The 12,818-nt window shown below is 41.5% G+C and overlaps 1 protein-coding gene across 15 annotated transcripts in view; it reads left to right on the forward strand.

The window, feature by feature from the left end:
* Positions 1-4,066: 4,066 nt before the first annotated feature.
* Positions 4,067-12,818, forward strand: part of HERC1 (HECT and RLD domain containing E3 ubiquitin protein ligase family member 1) — a 203,903-nt gene continuing 195,151 nt past the window's right edge. For 13 of the 15 annotated variants that reach the window (XM_070500306.1, XM_070500355.1, XM_070500336.1 and 10 more), the window contains exon 1: positions 4,404-4,554. The gene's annotated coding sequence lies outside the window, so the exon portion shown is untranslated. Of the gene's footprint in view, positions 4,207-4,403; positions 4,560-12,818 lie in introns of those variants that run through there. The other 2 variants (XM_070500325.1, XM_070500317.1) reach the window with 2 other exon arrangements.

The raw sequence follows: 12,818 nt of genomic DNA on the forward strand, positions 1-12,818 counted from the left end.
TCAGCTCCCCTCTCAAACTCTACCACTTGGATGAAATGCTCTCTGTCCAACAATGTTGTCTCTTTTCTGAGTTCTGGGAATATTTATATTTCTGCACCTTCTTTTAGCTTGTATCATACTGCTTTTTATTGATGGCTGTTTTTTTGTGCAAGTCTTTGTCTTCCAGGATAATTTTAATCGGTCCTTGGGTTTGGTCAATTTCAAATTTTACCTGTACCCAGAGAAAATTGTAATGGTTACACTCTGTTTAAAGGATGATGTATTCCAGAGCACCTACTAAAATACCTATCATATGTCTATAAATATCAAGTTACAATAAACACCTTGCCCTTCCTTTGTATCCTGCTTCTCTGGAGGAACAGTAGGGGAGAATAAACAAGTTTCAGTAGTTGGGCACCTAACTTTACAATTTTGCTCATTCAACCGACAAAAAATATAGAGGGATAGAATCCACATTGTTGGTTATTTACCTCTCTTTTCATGGATATTTATCTTCATCTTTAGTTTTCAGGACCCTACAAGGCACGGACCTACTTTGTACAGCCTGTAATTCTAGCACAATGTCTTACACATAAAGGCACCAATAAATGTGAGAAATGCTTGAATGATAAATACACTCTCTTGGAGTTTCTTTGTGGGGAACATGATTAAGAATAAAGTGCTAATAGCTCTCTCAAAGTCTTTTGTAAAGAAGTGGAGTATAAACAAACACAAATAAAAATAAGGTATGGTTATCACATTCTGGAAATGCTTCTGGGCTTCTGATGTGCAATAATGCTTGGATCAGAAAGACTGACTGAAGGGAACTATTGGGGACCAAGTAGGTGAGGTGTAATGCATTCTGTTTTTTGGGTGTTTAAACACAAGCTGTAAGAACAAAATGTTTCTAATTAAGATATCACCAATTTTTCCCTCTATTAATTCCATCTTTCTTCAAAGCTAACGGGTCTATATAATGACTCCACATCAAAGACACTTTTCTAATGGTTTAGGAGATATATGAGTTTGATTAGAACAAAGCAGAATTCACAACCCACAACAGAGCAATTTGTTGAAGTTATTTTGGAGTTGATTTGTGAATCACTGTTCATGAAATGAGCTGGATCCTCATTATGTGTGCCATCCTCCTAAACCTCCTTCTCCAAGAAGCATTTCCGCTCTTTGTCCTTCCTTTCACTGGATCCTTCCTCTCATACCCTTGTCACTTGCACTCTCTTCACATGGTGTTATAATTATCTATTTTCTTTTCTGCATCCTCCAGTTAGACAATAAGCTCCTTGAGAGCAGATAGTAAAGCTTGCTCAACTTAGTATAATCAGTTCCTGGTTTATGGTAGGCATTCAACAAAGACCTGTTAAAAGAATGAATAAAAATAATGTCTCACATTTATATAGTGGTTTAGGTTACAAAATACTTTCCTCTGTTATTTGACTCCCATGATACTGTGAGGCAAGCAGGAAATCCATTACCACCCCTATTTACAGATGTGAGAAGAGGTTCAGAAAGGCTTTGTAACCTGAGGGCAAAGAGGCTGCAACTTCCGGAGACACCGGAACTCCTGACTGTAGATTCCTGCTCTAGAGCCCTTTTCTGAACAATGGAGCTGTTTATTTCCTGAGCCAAGTGCCAAAGGGAAAGCGAACATTCCCCTAATCCTTTAAACCTTCTCCCTGTTCTGCATCCACACTTCACTCCTCTCTTGGATCCTTTCACTTCTGACTTAAACGTAGTTTTTATTTAGGAGCCATATATTTCCTACGTGCAGATGAAAGATGAAAAATATATACTCTTCTGTTGATTCTCCAGTTCCTCTGCCTGGGACCTCCTGGGTGAGGTATAGGATTGTGGAGTATGTGGCATGAGATAGGGGTGATGTGTGTGTGTGTGTGTGGGGAAAGACATAGCTGAATGGTGAAGCCAGAGTATGCTGCTCAGAGGACTATCAGGGCAAAGGCCTGCGATGCTGAGGCCTTGGCCTTGAGTTCCCTCTGTTCCCCACCCTGCCATCTCCAACATTTTTCTCTAGAGAAAATCTGGATAAATTGAACTAGTAGAGTTGGGAGAAAGATGATGACAACAAGACTCCAGAAGATGTTGATTTAAGTATTAAAGAGTGTTTAGGGAAGGGGTGGAGTGATCAAGGTGAGGGTGGAAATTAGTTAGGACTTACTTGCTGACTTTAACTGTGTTTGATAATTGTATGCAATTGGACTCAATTGTATTCAATTCTCCTTTCCACACAGCCCTGAGAGTGGAAGCTGAGGATAGGACAAAGGGGGGAATCTCTCAACTGGCCTTTATTTACTTTATTTATTTTTTTGAGGAAGATTAGCCCTGAGCTAACACCTGCCGCCAATCCTCCTCTTTTTGCTGAGGAAGACTGGCCCTGAGTTAACATCCATGCTCATCTTCCTATACCTTTTTATATGTGGGACACCTGCCACAGCATGGCTTGACAAGCGATGCGTACGTAGGTCCACACCCGAGATCCGAACCAGTGAACCCCAGGCCGCCAAAGCAGAATGTGCAAACTTAACTGTTGCCTTTAAAATAAGCAGTCTTGGGGCAGCCCAGTGGTGCAGCAGTTAAGTGCACATGTTCTGCTTCGGTGAGAAGGGGTTCACTGGTTAGGATCCCAGGTGTGGACATGGCACGGCTTGGTACACCATGCTGTGGTAGGCATCCCACGTATAAAGTAGAGGAAGATGGGCACAGATGTTAGCTCAGGGCCAGGCTTCCTCAGCAAAAAGAGGAGGATCGGCAGCAGATGTTAGCTCAGGGCTAATCTCCCGCCCCCAAAATAAAATAAGCAGTCTTTTTCTTGTTTTTCTTGAAAGAGAATGGGCAAAAGCAGTACAGTTTTACAAATCCAAGAGAAATGGAACGTCATGGAATGCTTGTGAGTGGCACAAATGCCTGCATCAGCAGCAAGTTAAAATGAGAATGACAAGGGAGATTGTTAGCCTTGTCTCAGCTTCACACCCAATACCAGATCATAAAGCACTAGTAACAATGATGTCACTCCATACCTACCTGCTCCTTCACATCCAGTTTACCAGAAATAGATACACATTTTATATGTATAAACTTACGTTACACACATAATAGGACTACCATTTAATGAGTAATTAATATGTGTCAGGAGCTTTATATATATTTTACTCTTCACAGGAACCCTGTGATAATAAGAACATTATAAGTGAACAGATAAGGAACTGAGGTCCAGAGAGGTCAAATAACTTGCCCATGGTCATACACCTGGTAAGTGGGATTCTGGAATTCTCACCTATGTCTGACACTGAAAACAAGCGAGTCAAATAACTCTTGGGCTAAACTGCCTCACAAATATCCAATTTGACCACGGGCAAGCACTCCCTTTTCTGCCTATACCATAATTTTTTACATTAATGACACAGACATCGCTTCTCTGTTGAGTATCCCTCTTATGTCCCCAATTAGATAGTGAACTTCTGGAGGGCAGAGACCGGCTCCATATCCTCAGTTAGTGACACATAATTGGTGCTCAGGAGAATATTTTCAACTAAGGACACCAGGAAGGTGGCTAGAAATACAGGAGTCCAGGAGCAAGAACAGATGCAGAAAGAAGACGGAAAGGACTATTCATTCAACAATTCAATGAGCACCTGCACCGGTATTAGGTGCTGGGGATACAGTGATGACCAAGCCAGTCAGGGTCCCTCCCCTCATGGGACTTCATTGCAGGGGTCGGGGTCATGATCAAGGATGTGTCACCCAAAGGACAATTTACCTCCGCGTTCCTCGGCGGAAAAGAAAGCCGAGGAGTGGCAGCCCCCAGCATCTGCAGGGTTCTGGCAGTCCTGCAGCGCAAAGACATGAATAATAAGATGGAAGTAGGTCAAGTGAAACGCTTTCATGAGACTGAAGTCAACCGGCCAGAGGTCTTGGCCGGGCGGGACGGGAGATAAAAAGCGCAGAGCGCGGGGCGCGCGGCCGAGATAAAGGGGTGGGGCCGCCCCGCCCCTGCCGTCAGCTTCCACGCGTCGCCGCGTCCTGCAGCACTAGGACGCCGGGCGGTCTTCCCCGCTCACCACGAGGATACCGGGGGGCGCTGGCAGGCCCCCTACTCCTCACCGCCCTTTGTGAAACGCCCCCAATTGTGTCTCATAGGCAGAGGCCGGTCTCCGCGGGCGGACAGGGCTGTCCGGACTCTGCGAGGGCTGAAAGGTGAGGGCTGCGCGGGGACGGGGTGTCCCCAGAACCTAGGCTCCCGTCTCCCATTGAATCCCTTTCCCTCTTTCCCTCTGCCCACAACCTCGCCCCGGCGCTCCACCCTCAGCCCCTCTCGCCTCCCGCGCGGGGCTTGGGGGGCGGGGTGAGGGTTCCAGACTGCGCGAGAGTTCCGCCCAAATCCCGCGATACTCGCCTGCCGCCGCTGCCACCGCCTCTTACGTCGTTCCCTTTGACAAGTCGCCGCTGCTGCAGCAAAAATAAAGGACGCGGCCGCCGCAGCCGCTGCCGAGCCGGCTTCGGGTCGCTGGAGCCGCGTCCTAACCCTGCTAGCTCCGGAGCAGCGTACGGTAACCCCTCATCTTCTGCCCTCCTGGCCGCCTGTGCCGCGCCGGCGGGCAGGGCCGGCTGGGACCGTTCCCGGGCCGCTGTCGAGCGGGGCCGCCGGGGTCCCGGGTGGGCGGCGGGCGAGGCCTGTGGGAGCCCTCGGCGCGGTGCGGCCCTCCAGCCCCGGAGGCCTCCCGCTGCCCGAGCGCCTTCAGAGCCGCGTTCGAAGCCGAGCCGCTCGCCCCAGAGGGCGGAAGGACCCGCCCCTCCCGCCGCTCGCCGCACATGTCTCTCGGCCCTCCGGGTCGGATCTCGGACCTTCTCCCCCACCCCTTTTTCGCTAACGAGCGCCGCTGTCCTGGCCGGGGTCGGGCTGGGGGTGCGGCTGCCCGACTCTTTCGGGATCCGAGAGAGCCGTGACCCCGGTGCCCCCTGTTGCCGTCTGCCTTCTGAGGGGTGGAGGTTGGGACGAGGTGTCTTTCTCCTTTCCTCTGCCTTGGGCAGCTTATCATCTTAGTGAACCTTTCTCCAAATCTCCCACTTCGATAAAATAATTTATAAAGCCTCTGCTACCTGGAGGGGAGACGAGATGCATTGTTTAGCCTGTGGGATGAGATGAGGATGATGATGACAGGGAGCTGTCCCAGGGAAAATGATGAAACCTTTTCTGTGATGGGTGGCAGGTTCACGGGAGACACGGGGAGGACCGGAGCTGGTACCACCTCTCTCTGGAGGTTATATAAAAGACATGCTCTCCATCCTAAATTGCTGTGAAACACGGGGACAGAATTTGCCTTAATTTTAAAATATTGTCTATAATACAGTAGAAAATATGGATAATCAGAATAATAGGAATACCAAATCTGAACAAACTAACTCATCCTTGTAATTCAATTTCTAGAGATAGCATGTCATGGTTAACATTTTAGTGTATTTCCTAACGCTTAATTTTTTCAAGTAGTATTTGGCTCATTGTTGATTGGGACTTCCCCATTCTATATATGTTCCAAAAATGATTTGTTTTATTTGAGTCACTTCTTTGGCCTGCTTGATTAAAACTGGTTACTTGTTCGTTATCACTGGCTGTACTCTGTCATTGCTATCTATTTCATTGGGCCCTCTTCCAAAATGATTGTTAGCTAAATGGTTTTAACAATCAAACATTAACAAATTACTTTCTGCTTGGATCCAGTACATATGTGTTTTTAGAATTCTGCCTGTGGTGGGTACTGAAAAGAAGCAGTACTTGTGGAAAACAGATAAGCTTTGTTTATTCATAGAAGAAACCTGGTTACCTTAAAGGTTTTATAAAATTAATTTCCATTGGTTATTTTTAGGTCAAAATCGTTATTTGATGTTGTTAGTGCTTTTTTGATTGGGATAGGGTGGATATGTGCCTTTGCTTGTCTGGGTTTCTATAGTGTGTGTTTATACAAGCAAAACTGAGTGTCTTAGGTGCCTGTGTGCATATATGTGCATATATATATACATGCATGTGTATTATGCACCTGTACACGTTTGCGTATCTTGGAAGTGAGTTAAAATGTATTGTTCTATTATTTGAGAAAATAGATCATTAGGTAGGGCAAAGGATAGTCTTGTAATATTTCCCCCAAATCACATGACAGAATTATATGGCAGAATGAGACATCTAGGGAGGTTGGAAATCTGGAGGCTTTTAAAAATAGGATAGATTGTCATCTGTCTGGAGTTGTCATCAGAATGGATTAAATGGTCTATTAAGGCCTCTTGTAATTCTAAACTTTTATGAATTTTGCTTTCCCTAAGGTTCTTATCGCTTTGCTTCTTAAATTTCTAGTCATGCTGTTTGCGTGTGACACTTACCCATTCATTTGCTGGTCATGTATTCCACTCTCAATGCACGCATCCTGGTGGTGCATAAAGGAGAAAGCAAATGTAAACTTGGCACTTAGTCTGCTTATTAATATAAACATCTCCTGAAAATCCTGTTTGATTAAAGGAATTTTGAAGACTGTATTGTTGATTGGGGCTAGGTTGGTTATTAGAGGATGCAAATAATAAATAGCAATACAGTTCTGATGTCCTAAGTGTTCCCTGCCCTCCCCAAATACTAAATTACTCCATCTTGATGTTTGAAATAAAAAAAAGGACTGGATACATTGAACAGCTGATCTTTTAAAATTTAGACTTTCAGAACTTAAAATAATAATAATGAGAACTTTATGGTTTGGAGTGTGGAGAGAAATTTGTGTTAGGATAAAAGCGAATTGACTTGTGAAAGAGAACTTGAATTTTATTTTATTATTATTATTTTTTTTGAGGAAGATTAGCCCTGAGCTAACATCTGCTGCCAATCCTCCTCTTTTTGCTGAGGAAGACTGGCCCTGAGCTAACATCCGTGCCCATCTTCCTCCACTTTATATGTGGGGCGCCTGCAGCAGCATGGCTTGCCAAGCAGTGCCGTGTCTGCACCCGGGATCTGAACCGATGAACCCCGGGCCGCCAAGGTGGAACATGTGAACTTAACTGCTGCGCCACCAGGCTGGCCCCAGAACTGGAATTTTGTAGTTGGACAACTTTGCAGTAATACATAACAAACTTCCTATAATCTATTGAGGATAAAATTTTAATGTAAATAAACTTTGGCTTACCAGACAAATGAAATGCCTTGTATGGGCACATACTGCAGATTATCATGATGTTGAAAACATAAAACATTGATCACTTATTTAGAAAGAAGTTTGCAAAGTCAGTAAAGTCACAATACCTAGCAAATGTTTTTAACTAAAAAAAATATAAGGGAACATAGTGTAGATAATTTACTTTTTAGATGCCAGATCTGATTTTTATGATTTTAGTTTGTTCTGCTGTTACTTATTGGGCCCTCTAAATTAATGAGAATATTAAATTCCAGATGAGATCCCTGAGCAAGGAAATACGACAATTGCATAAGATGATTGATTAATGGATTTTATTTATTTATTTTGAAATAATGTTAAATTTACGGAAATGTTGCAAAGATAGTACAGAGAATTCCTGTATACTCTTCACACAGCATCCCCTAATGTTCGTGATTTATATAATCATAGCACAGTGATCAAAACTGGGAAATTGGTGTAATGCTATTAACTAAACTACAGACTTTATTTGAATTTCATCAAATTTTCCCCTAGTGCCTTTTTTTTCTGTTCCAGGATCCCACATTGCATTTAGTTGTTGTATCTTCTTAGTCGCCTCCAATCTGTGACAGTTCCTCAGTTTTTCCTTGTTTTTCGTGACCTTGACACTTTTGATGAGTACTGGTCAGTTACTTTGTAAAATTTTTCTCATTTTGGGTTTGTCTAATGTTTTTCTCATGATTAGATTGAGGTTAAGTGTATTTGCAAGAAAACCACAAAAAGTGACGTGTCCTTCTCAGTGTATCATATTAGAGGGTACATGGCGTTGTTATATCTTATTGCTAGTAATATTTTAATCTTGATTGCTTTGTTAAGGTAGTCTCTGCTGTATTGTCCCCTGTCAAGTTACTATTCTTCCTTTTGTAATTGATACATATCTTGGGGGAATGCTTTAAGACTATGCAGATATACTGTTTCTCCTCAAACTTTCTCTCACTGATCCATTGGTGGATCTTTTCTGCAACAGTTATTACTGTGGTATTTACCTCATGGTGATTTTGTATTCCCCTCATTCCTTTTACATTTATTATTGGAATTCTTCTGTAAGGAAAAGATGTCCCTTCCTCATTTATTTATTCAATCAATCATTATTTATATAAATATGATCTCATGGGTGTTTATTTTGTTCTATGGGTTATAATCCAATAGTATCGTTATTTTGTTGCTTAAATTGTTTCAACTTTGGCCATTAGGAGCTCTTTCAGATTGGCCTCCACCCTTTTTTGGGCACTTCCTTATATTCTGGCACCACAGGCTGTTCCATGCTCATCTTGTATCTTTCCTTGTGCCAGTCCTGGAATCAACTGCTTCTCTGAGCTCTGGTTCCTTTTATTGGAGAAAAGAATTTAAATCAAGATCTGGGTGCTAGGTGTGCTCATTGGGATGTCATTGCTCCTAGGCCCTCAGAGAACAGCGCTAGGAAATATATGTGTATATGCTAACCCACGCATGCAAGCAGGCATGCGTGCACACACTCACACACATCTATTTCTATGTATGTTAAAAACCGTGAGCTCATATTGATATCTTCTATTCCAGTCCAACACTACAAGGTTCATGCCAACCTTTCCCCTTTTTTTATTTGTACCTTTTTTTCTGACAGAGGGAAACCTAGCTCTCATTATCTGTAGTATACTAATTTATTCACTTTTAGAAGGCATATCAGGTAGAACCTGATTGCTAATCATACCCTTATGAGAAACGTATTTGCTCATTAGAGTGCAGTATTTGTGTCCCTTTTTTTTTGTCTTTAACCTTACAGTATCTAGTCAAAATACTGTTTTCCAAAGTTACTTAGGTTAGTTCTTTTCTTCCTCACTCCCTTTAGTGTGGTTATGTTATTCATTTGTAATGTAGTTAGGTTCTTTTCTTACTCTTTGTATTCCATTTTGGGTTCCTCCAATCTTGGTTGATTTTAATTATTTGTTTACTTATTTACTTTGGTATGTGAAACATTACTATTACTAAACATTACTACATAAAAAGATATACTCAGAGAAGTGTCACTCCTTATTCCTATTACCCCACTCGCATCCCCCCCAGTTTCCTCCACCTGTTTTCCATGCCTGTTGGTAACCAGTCTCTTCCGTTTCTGGTTTATCCTTCCATTATTACACAAATGAACAGATTGTGTATATTCCTTTCTTTTTTTTTTCCTGGTTGTTTTTAATTGAGATACAGTTCACGTACCACAAAACTCACGCTTTTGAAGTGTACAGTTGAGTAGTTTTTAGTATATTCACAAGGTTGTACAACCATCACTGCTATCTAATTCAGGAACATTTTTCATCACCCCAAAAAGAAACCCTGTATGCATTGGCAATGACTCCTCATTCCTCCTTCCCCAGTCTCTGGTAACCAGTAATCTACTTTCTATTTGTATGAAATTTCCTTTTCTGGACTTTTCATGTAAATAGAAGCATATAATATGTGGACTTTTGTGCCTGGCTTCTTTCACTTAGCATAATTTTTTCAAGGTTCATCCATGTAGTGGCATGTATCAGTACTTCATTCCTTTTTATGGCTGAATGGTATTCCATTATATGATTATAGTGTCATATGTCATATAACGATGGGCATATGTTCTGAAAAATGCATCATTAGGTGATTTCATCCTTACAAGAACATCATGGAGTATACTTACACAAACCTAGATGGTATAGCCTACTATACACATAGGCCATATGGTACGAATCTTCACCATTGTATATGTGGTCCGTGGTTGACCGAAATGTTATGTGGTGCATGTCTGTCCCGTGTTTTGTTCATTCATACGACAATTGATGGACATTTGATTTTCCATTTTTTGGCTGTTAGGAATAATACTGCTGTGAACATTCCCGTACAAGTTGTTGTGTGGACAAATGTTTTCAGTTCCCTTGGGTATATACCTAGGAGTAGAATTGCTGGGTCATATGGTAACTCTGTGTTTACCTTCTTGAGGAGCTGCCAAACCGTTTTCTTGTTCCCTTCTTTCTTATATGAAGAGTGGCTTATTATAGATACTCTTTTGCACTTTACTTTTTTCGCTTAACAGTATATCCTGGAAGTCACTTCAAATCAGTTCATTCTTTTGATATTCTGCATTCTTTTTTTTACAGCTGTATAGTTCTCCACTCTGTGGATGTATCCTAATATTTTCAACCATTCTTCTATATATGGGCATTTAGGTTAGTTTCATATATTTTGCAGTATAAACAGTGTTGCAATATAAATGATCTGTGCATATGTATTTTTGTATTATTAGACGTATATCTTCAAGATATATTCCTGTAAGTGGGATTGCTGGGTCAAAAGTTAAGTGCGGGCTGGCCTGGTGGTGCAGTGGTTAAGTTCTCATGTTCCGCTTCGGCAGCCTGGGGTTCGCCGGTTCAGATCCCGGGTGCGGACATAGTATGGCTTGGCAAGCCATGCTGTGGTAGGCGTCCCACATTTAAAGTAGAGGAAGATGGGCATAGATGTTAGCTCAGGGCCAGTCTTCCTCAGCAAAAAGGAGGATTGGCAGCAGATGTTAGCTCAGGCCTAATCTTTCTTAAAAAAAAAAAAAGTTAAGTGCATGTGTAGTTGTGTTAGGTATTACCAAGTTTCCCCCAAGAAGTGTTGTACTAATTTGCATTTCCACCAGTAATGTATGAGAGCACCTGTTTTCCCTACAGCCTCACCAACAGAATGTGGTGGTGTGCTTTTTAATTTTTTTTTTTTTTGCCAGAGATGACTGATTTTAAAAAAGGCTCTGTAGTCATTTAGGTGACCAAACCTGTTGTGGAAGGGCACTTAATGCCTATGGTTGGCAGGTTCTTATAGCTTGAAAATGAAATAGATTGTCTACTAATATTGCACTGATACATGTAGGTTATTATGTGCAGGTGAAATCAATTGGAATGCAATTTCTGGTCTAGCCAGAGTTGCTCATTTGAAACCTTTTGCATTTAATGGAGTTGCTGCATTGATTCATAATACTTGTGCTCTGAAATACTTGTGTTTAACAGAGGGTAACTGAAATTGTAAGGAGAATATTTTTTCCTGTAGAGTATGTATAATATAGTGTTATTGGTTCACATTGTATGCTGGATATTCTGAACGGTACACACAATACATATTGAAACCATAGTATGGTAGTTATTTGACCAGTAATGGCCGTATCTGGAACCTGTTATGTTTCTATAAGAAAGAAGGCCAATCTTAAGGAAGATGAAATCAAGAGTAAGTTCTGGATTAGGATAATCCTATCAGATTTTAGTGGTGCCAAGCTAACTAAGACAACATTGAAAAAGTCTCCATTTTACTAGGTAACGGTCTGCCCAGTGAGGCTGGAAATTTCGGTTCTTTCCCAGAAAGGGCACTGTTCCAGGTGCTTGGAACACATTAATGAAAAAACGAAGATTCTTGTACCGGAGAAGCTTACTTTCTAGTGGTTTTCTGATGAACTAATGTCTCAGGAAAACAGATGCTGAGTGCTGATTGTGAATGGAAGCAGTAGAGGTCTGGTGTGGTCTTAAGATAAAATCACCTTTGGTGCTATAAAGCCCCCAAATAACACTTGATTTTACTGGTTACAAAGAGAATGCCATGAAAAGTCACAGGGTGGTTACTTAAGTTGTTCACCAATCTCTGTCTCATTTTAAATGATTCCTAGTAGTAGTAGTAGTGGTGGTGGTGGAATAGTAATAACAGAATAATAGTTTTTTTCTCAACTGGGGTTCCAAGAGAAAACTAAACCCCAATGCTCTAGGACATTTGGACATTCATTGTATGTAAAGAAGTAACTTGTGTCCAGTGCATCTAGAATGACGTTAGTTATCTATCATTCTTGGGAGAATTGAGAAAAATATTCACTCCAATTTTCACTTCAAGATTTGTCGTTCAGATGAACCTCAGTTGAGAAAGGTCATGGTCATTGTAGTCAGTTAGATCTTTGTGTTTTTCCCCTAACTCTCCCACTTATTAGCAGCATGATGTTGCACAAGTCTTAATCTCTTAGCCTCAGTTTCCTGATCTATAAAGTGGGAATAATAATAGTTGCTTCCTCGTAGGTCTGATGTGAAGATTAAACAAAAAAGTCTTTCCCATCTACATTTATCCATTTCTGTGGCTTTAAAAACTATCTATTTGCTGATTGACATCCACATTTATATCTTCAGGCCAGACCTCTTCCCTGAGGTCCAGAGTCATGGTTCATCTGCTTATTCCACATCTCAAATGGCTGTGTAATAGGCATCTCAAACTAAATTTGCACAGCACGGAAGGTGTGATTCCTTCCTCATCGTTTCCTCTGAATCTGCTCTTAGTAAATGGCAGGATCATTTAACTAGTCACTCAGGCCGAAAGCCTAGGTGTCATCTGTAATTCTTCTCTTTTCTTTATACCCTATAACCAGGCCGTCACCAAATCCTCTTGGCTCCATCTTTTGAATATATTTCTAATCTGATCACATATCGTCATCTCTGCCTTATTACTCTGGTCTAAACCACCATCATCTCCTGCTTAAATAATTACAATACTTTCTTAACTGATTTCCCTGCTTTCTCACTTGACCTCCTACAGTCTATTCTTCACTTCATAGCTAGAATGATCTTATTAACGGTTAATCAGGCCACTCCTCTATTTAATACTTTAAAATTA

Source organism: Equus asinus, chromosome 2 (assembly GCF_041296235.1).
Source record: "Equus asinus isolate D_3611 breed Donkey chromosome 2, EquAss-T2T_v2, whole genome shotgun sequence".
Lineage (NCBI taxonomy): Eukaryota > Metazoa > Chordata > Mammalia > Perissodactyla > Equidae > Equus > Equus asinus.